Raw genomic sequence first — 16,656 nt, 5'->3', positions numbered from 1 at the left:
TCTTTAATATTTTCTGTATTTTCAGGATATTCCACAATGTATGTATAACTTTTAATCAGATTAAGCTAATTTTTAATACCCAGCAATTCTGAAACCAATTCTAGTCACCACAAGAAAATACCCTAATACATCTAAACATGCTGAGCTTCCCTCAGTACATACCCATTTAAACATTTGAACTTAACTGACACTCAAATTGGCCAAGAAAACCCACCATCAAGTCTTTGGAAATGCAGGAGTTTATGTTATACTATGAGAAGAAAGAAAATGTGCAATTGAAGGCCTTAGACAAATATAAGTCATTTTTAATACTCTGAACACATGGGCAAAAAATAAGATTAGTTAAAACACTTTCTTATAATGGAAACTACTCACCTGCTGTTATTAAATTTTTGGTATAGAAATCTATAGTTTGAGGGTCTGATCAGGTTAATTACTTTAACTCTATATATATCTATCTGTATCTAAGTCTAGCTAGCTAGCAATCTAGCTATAATGATACCTGGAGGGAATTTCTTAACCTAGGAAAGTATGTAACAAATAAAATAGTAAAATTAGAATTTTATTCACCCTCTGGAATGAGAATATATACAGTTTACTATGCAATGTAACAAAAAAGAACATTTAATGAGTTTTGTATCAGATTCTTCATCACCAGGAATCTAACAAGCATGCTTAAAGATTTCTTTTATTTTGTCTATTTATTTAAGTTTATTTATTTATTTTGAGAGAGACAGAGACAGTGCAAGCAGGGGAGTGGCAGAGAGAGAGAGAGAGAGAGAGAGAGAGAGAGAGTCCCAAGCAGCTCCACACGGCCAGTGCAGAGCCAGACATGGAGCTCGAACTCACACAACTGCAAGATCATGATGCTAAAACCAAAAGTCAGACATTTTAACCAGTTGAGCCACCCAGGCACCTTCATGATTAAGGATTTAAGGGCAGCAACATAGACTTTTTAGGGGCTCATGTAAAAATATCTGGACAACCCCAGGTATATTTTATAAAGATGCATTCAATACTCCAATTTTATACTTTGAAAATTGAATGCTTAACCTTTTGTACACAGTCTGTGAAAAATAAAGGTAAACAATATTTCTTAGGCTGTTGAAGTTCTACTTCAACCACCTGACTTCTTTCACTGCTCCGTAGAGGGATGGATGAGTGATGCCACATCTTCCCTCCTCCTTGTCTGAGTGCTAGGCCTGCTCTTGTCACCTAAATTCTCCATGCTGTGATTATCCTTTGCAGTCTTCAGATAAGAAAAATAAAAGCTTAATGTTCCTTTTTTGTTCAGAGAGTCAAACTCCGTCAAGGTCCAGAAGGAAAGTAAATCCTGATTTGGGCAGTGACATGACAGTTGCTGGAAATATGACTGCCCAGGGCATTACTGTTTAATCATGCCTGTCTGAAGCCATGTGTGCTATGTACTAACCAGGGAGAAATATCAGCATTTTTCACAAACAAAAGAAAGCTGAGATTCAGTTAACTAGCTTTGGATGTTTCCTTTTTAGATGCCCATCTGAGTCACGAGTATCCAAATTCATTAGTAGCAATGAATATAATAGCATTATCCAGTTTCATTCTACTCAGCTGGTTTGGGATAACACAGATACTCCAAGATGGGAAGAAAAGCACCCACTTAGGTAGAATCATTTTCATCCAATAAGGGTGATTATTTGGCAAACGGGTTCGATAGGATAAAGAGTTGAGTTTGCTTTCGTGTCCATATAGTTAAAATCCTCTATGACCTATTTTCTCAGATTCTGATCATTCCAAGATGTGGACACTAATCATGAAAGTCTGAACTTCGCTTTTATGGAACTCGTCCATAAATACAGCAGGGAATGTCTTAAGCACTGCAGACTATATAATTTGAGTGTCAGCCATCATCACCACCCATCATGGGCTTGACTTGCCTGACCTCTTTGAACTGATTAGGTTGGATGTGAATTCAAGCTTCATTAGAACATGACGTGAATGCATTGTCTTGAGCTCTCCATAACACCACATCTGGCTTCTGAGAAAAGGAAGGTACCACATATGTTTCCTTGAAAAATTATTATGAAAAGTATAATAGGCAATCTTTTGATATAACACCAAGAGGATAAAACCCTCCAAATTATAGATTTCTACTAATTGCATCTTATTGTATATCATATCATCAAAGCTTTTTATTTAAAAAGTACTCAGTGATCATTTGCTAGATAAATGGATGAATGGATTGCAACCATGTCAAGATAGGTCTAAAAATGACCAAAAACTACAAGTGAACTTGAAAAAGTGAAACCATTATTGTGTTACAAAAGTGCCATTATGGGTGATTTTTTTTATGTTAAAAATATCTTTCTATATCATAGCAAAAATGCTTCAATAATAACCACAACTTGAGTTGAAATACAATTCAGTTCATCAAGGACTGGTCAACTAAGCATATTCTTCATACTATAGAACATACAAGAACACCTGTGCCAAGGCCTCTGTCCTTGAATACCACATTGTATCCTGGAAGATAGAACATAATCATGAAACAGAGAAGTTTCTAAACAGATCACGACTTAATGGAACTCTCAAATGAGCAATACACAGAAGCCCTGGAAGCAAAAAAAGAGCGCTCACTCATACTTGAGGAAAGTCTATAGAGCCTTAAACACTCAAGAGTGAAGGCTTTGTTTCACCTGCTACAGCAATTAGAAGGTGGAGCTGAAATCAATGTGGCACCACTGGAGCACTATCCAACTTGGGGCTGCAGTCACTCATAGCCATCAATTTCGCACTGCTTTGGGGTTTGGTTCACCTCGCCCTATGCCCTCAGATCCTCTGTAGCTCCAAGGTGTCAAGCACAGTCATTGCTTCCTTGAACATTACCCAAAGATCATTATTGTGCTCTAAATCTGCAAGAGCTACAGGAAGGGAAAAGTCATATAAAGGCTTTCTGACAACTACCAACCGCTGCCGAAGTGCCCCTTCTGTCCCCAGCACACACTTCAATCTTATTTCAAGCAACAGACTGGTTCTTATTCCTGATCCTGAAATTCAAAACTCTCCACATTTAGTTCTCCCCAGATGAACTTCTGGGCTTCATCACTTGCCACACTGTCCTCTCCCTGGCTTCCCTTCCATAAATTCAGCCCTATCAGTCTAGTTGACATTCTCCAAATATACTCAAAACTCTTCAGCCCATGGAATTCTGCCAAAATCTTTCCTTCTTCACATGCATCCTCTAAGGTCTTACTCAAATACCACCCATCCCCTACCATGGATCCAAACTAACTTCCCACTCTCCCTCCTCTAAACTATTACATCTTAATTACAGGATATTAAATATTTTCCTAGGTATATCTTGCTTACTTATTAGTTTTCAGAAATTCACTCACATTTTGTCCAACATCATACACAAGGACAAAAATAAGTCAGGCTAATGTAGCACTGTGCAAAAAAAAAAAAAAGTGTCTATCTGAATACTTTAACTGAGGCACCAGTAGTCAGGCATGGTCTACAAGATCAAGATATTTATTTATAACCATACGTGGAAGGAGGTCATTAATTTGACTTTGAAATGATGATAAAAGGATTAATTTAGAATAGCAGGAGCTACATTCTAAAGCTTCTGGGATGAGACCTGTTAGGAGTGTGTTGTCACATGGGTATTAACAATGGATGATAGGGAACAAAAATATGGTCTGAACTCAATTTCTAATGCTTCACCAACAGCAAAGGTGGCCTGAACTAGCACATCTGCTTTTTTACTTCAGAGTGCTTGTACTATACTGACCACATCAGTAATATGTCAGCTTTGCATGTCAACTCCTCTGTGACAGGCTAAGGAAAGCCACAGGGCTGCAAATGACTCTCTGCATTGGTTTTCTCTTCCATTATCTGAGAATTTTTAACAAAATATCATTAAAGGATAAAGCCTTGTCTCTATAGACCAATGAGGAGTTAATGGAGGAATAAATACCCCCATGGGAGAGCAGGGTTTCCTGAAGAGAAGGAAAGAATCTTTAGCACAAGGAAAGAGCCCTGTGGAACTCTTTAGAAATCACTAGGAGACACTTCAAGGAGTTTAATGTTTGACACATTTATTTTGACCTTGTGATATAATCTGGGTTACAGGACAATGCCAAAAAAGCTCTGAGTTAGGTAAGCATTTTACCAAGTGCAATATTTTTATTCCCTTCAATTAAAAAAATTATTTAAAAATACATAATTCTATGGGCCAGTGACTGTATTTGATAAGTCCCGGTGATTTTTAGGTCTTGAACACAGTAACTATCTCAAAATTCCCCAATCCTATATATGTTGTGTCAAGATGACTTTAAAATCCAAATAATAATGAAAGGCATTGAACTTGATCCCTGAGGTCCCTTTCCACTCTGGTGTTCAAAGGCTCTACTGCATTTTTCCTGGGTAAGGTTGAACTGATGCTTGAGAGGACACTAGTGAAGTCCAGGATTAGGAAAAAATGTAGAAGATTTTTTGCTCTGATCAAGAGAGGAAGCAGCCTGTTTGCACTTTAATTCAGGTCAAAACTTGAAAGAGTTTCAGATCTGTTTCCATATTGTGTCCCAGATTCAAAATAAGTGATTCCCCTTGTGTTCAAGAAACCTCATTCTAATAAGGGAAGCACAAACAATAATTTCAATACAACATGAAATGTTATGATAGTGTTAAATGCAAAATATCCTCACAAAGAAGAACAGGTATACATGCCACATTCTGGGTAATCGGAACTTTTTTTAGAGAAAACTAGATGTCAGTTTACACTAGAAGTTAGCTAAAAGTTGGTCAGACAAGGAGACAGACAAGGACAATCCAAGCAGCTGTCACTGAATAAGCAAAGGCGTGAAAGAAAAAAACAACACAGTGTGTTCAGGAAAATAATAACACTTCTCTAATTCTAGAGTATAAAAGAAAATGACTAACTGTCAAGGAAGTAGAGGAAGTAGGTATGACTTTCCTCTAACCATATAAAGGAAGGGAGTCAGTTATAAAACTATGTGACAAATGATACAGAGCCTTATGACTAATTCAAAATTCAGCCATGGTGGTTGTATTCTGCTTAGAAGAGGACCTGTCACTATGTAGATACTCAGTAAATATTTTTATAAATAAATGAATAAATCGCATACAGTGAATTTGCTTTTCCAGTGATAGGAGGAGAAAATTTATGAAGGCAGACACTTCGGCTATTGGTATTTGTTTTCCATTGCACTTAGAAGGCTGAATAGAAAGCAGATGCCAGATTAGCTCTTGGGTAAAGTCCGTTTCCTAGAATGCCATTCTCAGTCCAAACAACGCAGGCCATAACCATTATCACTTAGTCAATCCATCACTATGTTGATCAAAGGATCTGGAGAGAAACACTGGGCTTTCCTGAATAACACTTTCTGACTACCATATAAGAGAGACCTCAAATTACTAACTTCATTGTCAGGCAACTGAGTAAAAATAAAGTAACAAACCAATAAGCCAATAAATACGTGAATAAATAAAAGGGTGACATCACCAGAACATTACTAATTCCTTTTGGGCAGAGAAAGATCCAGCAATAGGTAAACATATCAAAAAGGCATAGAAGAAGATACGTAGTAACAGTAAGTATGATAGTGTCTTGTGTTGATGACAAAATTCTGAGACATGCCACATATTTATCTTCAGGGAGGTCTGGATATTTCCATGCCAGGGACCATACTGAGCAAGATGAATATCCTAAAGCTGAGCCATTTAAGATTTACTTTGTGATGTGACAGTTTGATATATTTGATATCATTACACCAAATTCACTATTTCCTAATTTAATTTTATGACTACTGCTATTTTGATTTGAAAATGTTTTCCCCATTTTAACAAGCAGTTCTGTTCTTCACTGACTAGGACACTGTAGTGAAATTAATGTCCTACTGTTCTGTAGCCTCTGCAAAATTTTTTCAGATTTCATGGAACCCAAAAGTTGCACAGTTTAAAGTATGTTTTGAAGGGAGGACATATGGCAGGCAAGCAGCCACATGTTGTTTTGGACTAAAAAACAAAATAATAATGGAAAAGGGTTTAGAAAAGTGGGAAAAGATCAAGCCAGTCATGCAGTTGAATGTCAAATCAAGGAATTTGGCCCTTGTGAAGAATCTCATGAGGCAATCCTTACATAATAGTGGACTTATGGTTACCTTTATAAATGAATTCTAATATATTTTAGCTTAAATGTGATCCCTATTTTGGATGATGAAGCAATAAACTATTGGCTCACACTATGAAAATTTATTGTCAGCATAGTTTCTCTTAATGATACAGAATCCTTTCTGGACCTCAGGATTTGGAAGCCATTTTATTTCCTGCAATTTTATGCTTTTTTATTTATAAAACAAATCTGGATTTACAATGAAAAGTGATTACCAAACATTAATATTTCAATGTGAACCTACTGTCCTTTTCTCAAATGTAAAACAAAGAAACTTTACCTCCGAAAATAACCATGCTATGTCGTTAAAATAATCAAACAGACTGAAGGATTATATGACCAAGCACTCAGTGACTATGCATGTACATGCATATCCACACATAAGCTTGCACACAAACACAGAATTAAGGTCTAGTCAGGAGGCAGAAACCAGATCTCTTAATTTAACAGAGAAAAATGTAATAAAAATAATTTACCAGTATAAAAAATTGACTAGATAACTGTTTCTACTAGAGTATTCCAGCACTCTGACTTACTTTTTATGTCCATAAATTACTTCATTCTGCACATCTTACCCCACAATTAACAATGTCAAAATTCTGGATCCTACTTCTGAGAGTTGCACTGATATTCATGTACGGTCTTATAATCACCTTTGTACATTTAAAGTCTGACAGAATGACTTTTTTCTTAAATTCATCATATTACACTTTAATTGAATATATTACTTTGGGGTTCTTCATGACTCAATTCCATTTAATTGAGTGTCTATCATGTGCAAGGCCACATATTCAGTATAGTACTAAAAGTCCTAGCCAGAACCAATAGGCAAGAAAAAAAATAAAAGCCATCCAAACTAGAAAGAAGTACAATGGTCTCTGTTTGCACATGACATGATCTTATATGTAGACAATCCTAAAGAATCCACCAAAACTGTTGGCACTAATAAATTCAGTGAAGTTGCAGGATACAATATCAACATACAAAAATCAGTTGTATTTTTGTACACTCACAAGAAACTATATGAAAAAGAAATTAAGAAAATCCCATTTACAATAGCATCAACAATAATAAAATGCTTAGGAAGAAACTTAATCAAGGTGGTGAACGATCAGTAAACATTGATGCAAGATGAAAACTGTAAGACACTGATGAAAGACATGGAAGAAGACATGAATAAATAGAAAGGTATCCTGTGGTTGGTTGATTGGTTTTCACACAAGAAGCACCTTTAAGAAAGTTACCATTTGACAATCCTCTTTACCTGAAAAAAGTTTGTTAACTGTCCTCTTAGGGGAAACGGACAATTTATGAAGCTTCCTGCTGTATTCCTTAGGTCCGTGCTCCTGCAGCAAGGTAGTTCCTGGGACTTCATTTGAGGGCCTTTTATGGCTGCTGTTCCCCTTAAGATTCTGCATTCTCCCATATCTAATTACTCTGTAAGTAAGATCTGTTCATTCTTCTGTATCTCCACATTGGCTCTGGGGCTACCCGTACCTCTCTGCTGCCTCCTTTTTGGTCCTGTGGGGTTACAAATGCCAGGTTGCCCCACTATCCTTTTTTTTCTTTTGGCTCTCTGGGGGCTCCTCACTGTATGTGACTATGTTAGTCTGGAGGCCTCAATCCAGATGCTCATTCAATCAACTAGGACCTAAGCAGAAACACTTGGTCTAATTTTGAGTTCAAACGCAAAGACTGGTTCTTTGTCAAGTACCACTTCATGTATACCTATCTCCCTAGAAAAACACATCAAAAAAGATGGCTCTTAAGAAGAGAGAAAAACAAGATCTGCTGCCTTTCCCTACCACTCATACTCCTCTGTATGGAAAAAGTATATATATATATATATATATATATATATATATATATATATTCCATTTCTTACATCATCTGTATCTCAAACTTTCTCCAAAAATAAAAATCCTTATTTATTAAAATATTTCACATCTCCTTCTATGATTTTTCAGTAATTAGATAGCATAATGAAAGGCATAATTTTTGCCTATGGTAATATGGCACATACAATTACTCTTAAAACTGAAAACTTTCCCTGATTGTCATTAAGAGTGTTCTTAGTTGCAAAGCAATTTGGGGTTGTAAATACTGTCAGAATGTTTTTGTCTGTATTCTGGCTCAACTAAGTATGCAGAGCATATAATAGTTGAGAGCTCATACTCTGAAAATAAGCCACCTCAGTTTTGTGTTTCAGCTCTGAGTTACTAGACATGACTTTGTGCAAGCTGTTTAATTCTCTAAGCCTCATATTTTCCATCTGTAAAATCCATTCATTCATTACACATACTTATTGAATTCCTACCATTTTCATTATCATTATAATTACCATCATTCTGTTCAGACTCACGTGAGGTACATATTTATGTCACTGGGTTTGACTAAAATGATTACAGAGCATTCAGTTGGTTGGGGTAAAACATACATAGCAAAGCCACAGCTCAGGTGGGAAGAGTAAGGTCAACCTAAGAGCAGCGTGCCTTTTTTCAATATTACCATAGCACTCTCTGCTTATCAGCATGGTAGCATTTTTCAAAATGTTTAGTGTTTGTGAATTTATGCCCCTCCTCCTTGACTTAAAGTCAGGGGCTATATTATTCATTTCTTTATTTCCAGGTCTTAGTAAATACCATGCACAATATGGTAGAGTTTAATGAATGGTTTTTAAGTCAGTAAATGAATGAATGAATAATGAAGTGTAGGTAGTGAGAGTTAGGAAAAACAATAAGACAAAATAAGAAAACAGAGAAAAAAATCGACCTGGAGGATATGCTCCACCCTCTAGCCAACCACAGAATATCTGTAAAACAGAACTCATTTGGGAGGGGGTTGACAGAGAGACACCTGTGTTTGAATTTTGTGTTGTAAAGTTCGTGCAGTAGTAATCAAAGGACAGAAATTATAAGCTCAGGAGTAACAGGGATGCCATAACTCTAAAGGAAGTAATTCAGAAAACTGTATTGTTATCAACAACATAAAAAACAACCGGTGTTGGGGTGCCTGGGTGGCTCAGTGAATTAAGTATCTAACTCTTGGTTTCATCTTGGGTCATGATCTCACAGTTTGTCGAAACTGTCAGTATGGAGGAGGGCCTGGGTGGCTCTCAGATGGTTAAGCATCTGACTTCAGCTCAGGTCATGATCTCACAGTTCGTGAATTCAAGCCCCACGTCGGGCTCTGTGCTGACAGCTCAGGGCCTGGAGCCTGCTTCGGATTCTGTGTCTCCCTCTCTTTCTGTATCCCTCCCCACTCATGCTCTATCTCTGCCTCTCAAAAATACATAAACATTAAAACATTTTTTAAACTGTCAGCATGGAGCCCACTTGGGATTTTCTTTCTTCCTCTCTCTTTCCCATCTTCCACTTGCACATGCTCTCTCTCTCTCTCTCTCTCTCTCTCTCTCTCTCTCTCTCTCAAAATAAATAAATAAACTTTGGGGAAAAAAAGAAACAACGGGTGTTAGCAAGGATGCAGAGAATGGGGAATCCTCCTGCACTGTTTAGTGGGAATGCAAAGTAGTGCAACCCCTCTGGAAACATTATGAAGCTTCCTCAAAAGTTTAAAAATAGAACTACCCTATGATCCTATAATTGCACTACTAGGTATTTACCCAAAGAATACAAAAATACTAACTAAAAGGGATACATGCACCCCAATGTGCATAGTAGCATTATCTACAATAGCCAAACTGTGAAAATAGCTCAAGTGTTCATTGACTGATGAATGGATAAAGAAAACAGTGTGCATACATACAATGGAATATTGCCATCCATAAAAAAGAATGAAATATTGCCATTTACAATGAAGTGGATGGAGCTAGAGTATTATGCTAAGCAAAGTAAGTCAGAGAAAGAGAAATACCATATGATTTCACTAATATGTGGAATTTAAGAAAAAAAACAAATGAACATAGGGAAAGAAAAAGAGAGGGAAATAAACCAAGAAACAGACTCTTAAATGTAGAGAACAAACTGATGGTTACCAGAGGGGAGGTGGGGAAGGGAGGATATGGGTGAAATAGATGACAGGGATTAAGGAGTGCAACTGTTGTGATGAACACCAGGTATTGTATGGAAGTGTTGAATCACTAAATTATACATCTGAAACTTGAATAAGTAAAAGAAGGCAAGCAAGAAAGAAGAAAGAAAGAAAGAAAGAAAGAAAGAAAGAAAGAAAGAAAGAAAGGAAACTTGTGGTTTTTTTATTGAACTTCAAGCAATTATAGACGGAGATGAAGCACTTCCTTCCCTTTGAATATATTAGCACTGACACTAAGAAATGGCCATTCTTGCTGAGCCAGAGTGAAAGACAAAAGCAGGAAAATATGACTATGACATAGAACCAAGTCAATCAATGTACAAATGGATTTCCCCAAGAAGACAGAACTCAAGCCAATCAAAGCTAAGCTTCATCAGTACTTTGTAAATAGAACTGAGCATTTGGCTTATGGCCACATCACTCCAATCTCTGCCCCTGTATTCATATTGTTTTCTTTTCTACATATCCTCCTCTTCCTTGGTGGAAATAGGAATTGATTGAAAACTAACACAAGAGAAGTTTTTGGGTGCGATAATGAACATGTTCTACAACTGGATTGTGAATATGGTTGCAGAACCCTACATTTACTAAATACCATTGAATTATACACTTAAATAGGTGAATTTTATAAGTTATACTTCCGTGGAGTTTACAAATTAAATTTAAAATTAATAATTTTATTTTGTTAAGAGATGTTAAAAAATCAAACTACAAACAACAGAATCAGAGATGATATAGCCATCAAAGTATTTATAATCAGAATATATTTTTATATATTTTTAAAACTCCTAAAGTCCGAAAAAAACCTGGCAGGTAATTTTTTAAGGTATAATTAACATCCAGTGTTATCTTAGCTTCAGGTAGCAGGTGATTTTTGTAATGGATAAAAGGAGAATACTTTGCAAAAGGGAATGTCTGAATAGCCAATAAATATATGAAAAGTTGTTCAACTTCCTCAGCTAACAGGAGATTACAGGTAAAAGCACACTGCAATACCATTACACTCCCATAATAGTGGCTAAAATGAAAATGATAGTCGATACCAACCATCGGCGAAGATTTGAATCATAGGAACTCTCATATACGTGAATAAATTGGTACATTTTGGAAAATCATGTTGGGCTACCTAATAAGCTAAACAACAATACCCATGACACAGCAACTCTATTTCTACTTGATATATACCTTATAGAAATGTATATGTATGTTCACCCAACAACATGTCTGAGAATATTCACAGAAATAGTATTAATAGTATCAAACTAATGACTGTACAAATATATGGATAATGCACTGTTATATGCATACAATGGAATGTTCTACCGCAATGACAATTAATGAGTTATTTCTTCATGCAAGGAGTGTTATGTAGTGATCTATTGGAGGCATGAGAAGAGCCTTTGGAATGCTAATGATGTTCATTTCACAGTATGAGTTGTGGTTATATGGGTGTTTACTTTGTGATAATTCACCAAGATGTAGAGTTATGACTTACATCTATAACTGTGCATATGTCATACTTTACTAATGATGCTCAATTGGAAAAGAATGCGTGGTGGCATGCCCAGGCCAAACAACTATGTAGTGTAAATCACAGACTCTCTTATCTCTGACACCTGATCTACTACCTTACCATGCCACTGTATTATCCAATACTATTCTTTTTTTAAAAAGTTTGTATTCTGCCCATTTCTTCACTGGATTACTTGTTTTTCGGGTGTGGAGTTTGGTGAGCTCTTTATAGATTTTGGATACTAGCCCTTTGTCTGGTATGTCATTTGCAAATATCTTTTCCCATTCCGTGAATAGACACTTCTCTAAAGAAGACATCCAGATGGCCAACAGGCACATGAAAAGATGCTCAACATCACTCCTCATCAGGGAAATACAAATCAAAACCACACTGAGACATCACCTCATGCCAGTCAGAGTGGCTAAAATGAACAAATCAGGAGACTATAGATGATGGCGAGGATGAGGAGAAACAGGAACCCTCTTGCACTGTTGGTGGGAATGCAAACTGGTGCAGCCGCTCTGGAAAACAGTGTGGAGGTTCCTGAAAAAATTAAAAATAGATCTACCCTATGACCCAGCAATAGCACTGCTAGGAATTTGCCCAAGGGATACAGGAGTACTGATGCATAGGAGCACTTGTACCCCAATGCTTATAGCAGCACTTTCAACAATAGCCAAATTATGGAAAGAGCCTAAATGTCTATGAACTGATGAATGGATAAAGAAATTGTGGTTTATATACCCAATGGAATACTCCATGGCAACGAGAAAGAATGAAATCTGGCCTTTTGTAGCAACATGGATGGAACTGGAGAGTGTTAATGCTAAGTGAAATAAGTCATACAGAGAAAGACTGATACCATATGTTTTCACTCTTATGTGGATCCTGAGAAACTGAACAGAAGACCATGCTGGAGGGAAGGGAAAAAAAAAGGTTAGAGAGGGAGGGAGCCAAAACATAAGAGACTCTTAAAAACTGAAAACAAACTGAGGGTTGATGGGGGTTGGGAGGGAGGGGAGGGTGGGTGATGGGTACTGAGAAGAGCACCTGTTGGGATGAGCACTGGGTGTTGTATGGAAACTAATTTGACAATAAATTTCATATTTAAAAATAAATAAATAAAATAAAAATAAATTAAAAAATTAAAAGTTTGTATTCATTTTGAGACACAGAGAAAGAGAGAGAAGGGGGAAGGGGCTGAGAGACAGAGAGGGAGAGAGAATCCCAAGTAGGCTCCATACTGTCAGCGCAGAGCCTGATGCAAGACTCGAACCCACAAACCATGATGTTGTGACTTGAGCCAAAATCAACAATCAGATGCTTAACCCACTGAGCCACCCAGGTGTCCCCCCAATACTATTTTTAATATAGTCAAGTCAGCTTCTAAAATTTAAGTTCATGATAAAAAGTAATAATGTTCTTTGTAATATTTGCTAATACATTATTGTGGTTGGGTTCATTTATTTTTTCTTGATTCTATCTTAGAATTGTTTTCTATTCATAACCTATAGGGAAATACCTTACTCTAACAATTAATTCTAAATCATAACATAAAGCTGTGTGTATAAGTAAATTCTATTAAATATTAATCCTTGAGACTTTATCATCCAATCTTTTCCTTAAATTTTGTAGGTAATATCTTGATTTTGAAATTTTTTTATCTGCTGATAATAGTATGTCTTGATACTCTCTTTCATTGACTATATACACCTTATGGTCTGAATAATATAGATCTTACAAGAAAATGACAAATTTAAACTTTCAAATGTCTGTTTTGGTGGCTTATTCTATATTTCACTCAGGTTCACTAAAATTCTAAATTTAAAGCTTTAGAAAAATTTCCTACATTATAGAAGATATCAATACTATTTTTTAACTGGAAAAAATAAAACTGAATTCGTACTGTTTAACATGGATATTCATACAACTACATAATCTAAACTTGGTTATTCATATAATTAAATAATCTAAGCAACTATATATCCTGTCTGATATTGAGTCAATTATTTCAGTCCCTTTAGTTAAAGTGACAATATGATATATCGCTGTTATGATTCTTTCACATAGTTAAGCAAAGATGTTACCTATTTTGACACTGAGAAATACTCTTTAGCTTTGTTCTACATTGATTTTACATCAGAGATTGCATATTCCACCTGTTTCATCCAAACTAATAGAATTATGACTCAAAATATTAGGTCATACTATTTTACCAGGATTTCTTATTATAAGTGAATAGTTATATGAAAAGAGAAAGTAATGGAATAGCAAATCTATTTAGTCATTCTTGGCACATAAACTTTCAGCAATACGTGAAAAATACTCTCCACTCTAACTCACAACTCTTGCATTGAATCTAAGTTAACATGGTGGGAGCAGTTTCTCATAACACCTGCAACCTTCTGTTGCACTATCCCTTTTCATGTCAGTAAATGTGAGCATGTTGAGGGCGCCATGTGTAATTGATCTTTATACGCTTAGCACCCAACAAGGTGTATAGCACATAAAAAGTATTTAATAAATGGTTGTTGTACAAATGTCCATTAGTTCTTCCAGAGCACATCTTCTTCCCCTCTGGAAATTTGTGAGCTCTTTCTGTACCTCATAACTTAGCAAATTTACCAAAACCAAAAGGGAAGACTAGTAAAATGGCAGACATGTAGCCAAACAGCATGCAATCACTGAGGGAGATAATCTCAAACCTCAGGACACATGTTACAATAGCTTCAGAGTCACCTAGATCTAGGCTTTGAATCTGAAATGCAGGTAATGAAGAAAGACTAAAGCCTAATAAATAAAACAGTAAAATCACAAATGTATATACTGTCCTTTTCTTCCCTACAGTGCAAAGCTTTGAATTCATTTAATTCAACTTTCTCCAATTCTTTAGTCTTTAAAAGAAAAGAGGCCAATGATAACGCACGTGCGCGCGCACGCACACACGCACACACACGTGCACACACGCACAAAACTTATTAAGAATATGTTCGACCAAATATCTTACCGTAGATGCCCTGAGCACAGCAAGCATTTATCCTATGTTTAAGACTTGGTCCCTACTATAGATAAATGTTTGTGTCCCTTAAAATTTGTATGTGGAAACCTCATTCCCAATGTGATGATATTTGGAGGTGGGAACCATAGATCATGAGGGTGGAGCCCTCATGAATGGGATTAGTATCCTTGGAAAAGAAACTCCAGAGAGGTCCTTCATCCCTTCTGTTATGTGAGCACAAGTGAGAAGACAGCTGTCTATAATCCAGTTTTCAGGTCCTCACCAAACAATGAATCTTCTGGTGACTTGATTTTGGACTTATCAAAGACTTCATAATAGTGAAAAATAAACTCCTGTTATTATAAGCTACCGGGTCTCTGGTGCTATACATGAGAGGTATGTTACCTTATTTATATGTTTACCACATACTGTGATATTTGAAATGTTATATGCTGAAAAGGCCACTCTAGCTTTGTTCTACATTGATTTTACAGTAGAGATTGCACATTGCACCTCTATAGGCCTTTGATCCAAACTAATAGAATTATGACTCAAAATGATAGGTCATACAAGAAATTGGATTTGATGAATCATTCTTTCCTTGAGTTAACACCAATAAGAACTAATAAATAACAACAAGAAAACATACAATGATCTGTTCTCTTACTACCCTGGAAGGGATGGGAATTTCTGTCAGCTATAATAATTATAATAAAAGTGAATAACCTCATTTACTACAGTCTGGAGCTAAGTAATCCACACATGGATTGGAGAAATTATATCTGATGCTTCTGTTTTCAAAAGAAAACTGTATCTATGGGGAAAAGCCTCAAGGGAAACAGTGAGACGTCCTTAGTGTTAACAATCAGGCATAGTCTACATGATTGCTCTCAAAGATACTGTAAAGAGGGTCCTTAGTCAAAGTGAGAGCAGACACAGAAAGACAAATTCTGTATAATGTCACTTATACGTGTAATACAAAAACAACGAACTCATAAATACGGAGAAGACTGGTAGTTACCAGGGGCTGGCAAAATGGATGACGGTGGTCAAAAGTACAAAGTTCCAATTACAAGATAAATAGGTTTGGGGGATGTAATGGTCGTCTCCCTTTTTGGGCATTATTTGTTCCATTGGGCACTTCTCTCAGAAGGATCTGAGATGTTCCAGACTGGCTCCCTCTGCCTCCTGGGGAAAACACAGAGTTAATTCTCTGTACAGTCCTCTAAATTTAGTCCTCTGACACAGGTTGCTTCTTCCAGACTCTCCTATAGAGACAAATTTGGGAGCATAGCTTTGCCTTGGTACATGCCCCTTAAAAATTCTAAGGGACATGGGTCAATTAGAAAATTCTGAGTGTTTCTCTAAAGTTCCTTACATGCTCCCCCCTCCTGTATTGGTAAGGAAGAGGGTAGCAGAAACACACCATATATCAACAACTCTCTTACTCAAAAAAAAAGCCTTCTCATCCAAAAAAGTTTCCCTTCTCAATTTAAGGTATTTTAATAACTTAATGTACCTTTAAGTAGATATTAAGATCTCAAAGTTGAGATCTCAAATTTGAGGACTTCATTGGCGAGCTGATCTATTATCTTTGCTTTGTATTACTCTCAGTCTTTGGGACCTTTAGCCCAAAATAAATACAAAGAGTCTCATTTTGTTATCTTATTTTATATTGATGCAACACTAGTTCTCCCTCTTACTGCCAGCAAGAGAGGACCACCAACTTCACCCTGAGTCAGACTATTACTGATAAGTATTTGGGATGAAATGTGCCTTTCAGAATTGCTGCCATCCACATTCCAATCAACTCTTATGTAAGCTTAATCTATCTCTCAATGACACTGGACCCAATTTAGCCTCCATAATAGGTGTCTTAGATACCTCTGGGGATGATAAAAACATAAGGAGAAGCCATCC

At 36.4% G+C, this 16,656-nt stretch overlaps 1 long non-coding RNA gene across 6 annotated transcripts in view; it reads right to left on the bottom strand.

Moving 5' to 3' along the window:
* The window catches only part of LOC109498383, a 403,201-nt gene that overhangs the window by 271,084 nt on the left and 115,461 nt on the right, over nucleotides 1–16,656 (bottom strand). The window lies entirely within an intron of this gene.

The sequence above is a fragment of the Felis catus genome, chromosome A3 (assembly GCF_018350175.1).
Source record: "Felis catus isolate Fca126 chromosome A3, F.catus_Fca126_mat1.0, whole genome shotgun sequence".
Classification (NCBI taxonomy): domain Eukaryota; kingdom Metazoa; phylum Chordata; class Mammalia; order Carnivora; family Felidae; genus Felis; species Felis catus.
This window is presented reverse-complemented; position numbering and strand designations above follow the sequence as displayed.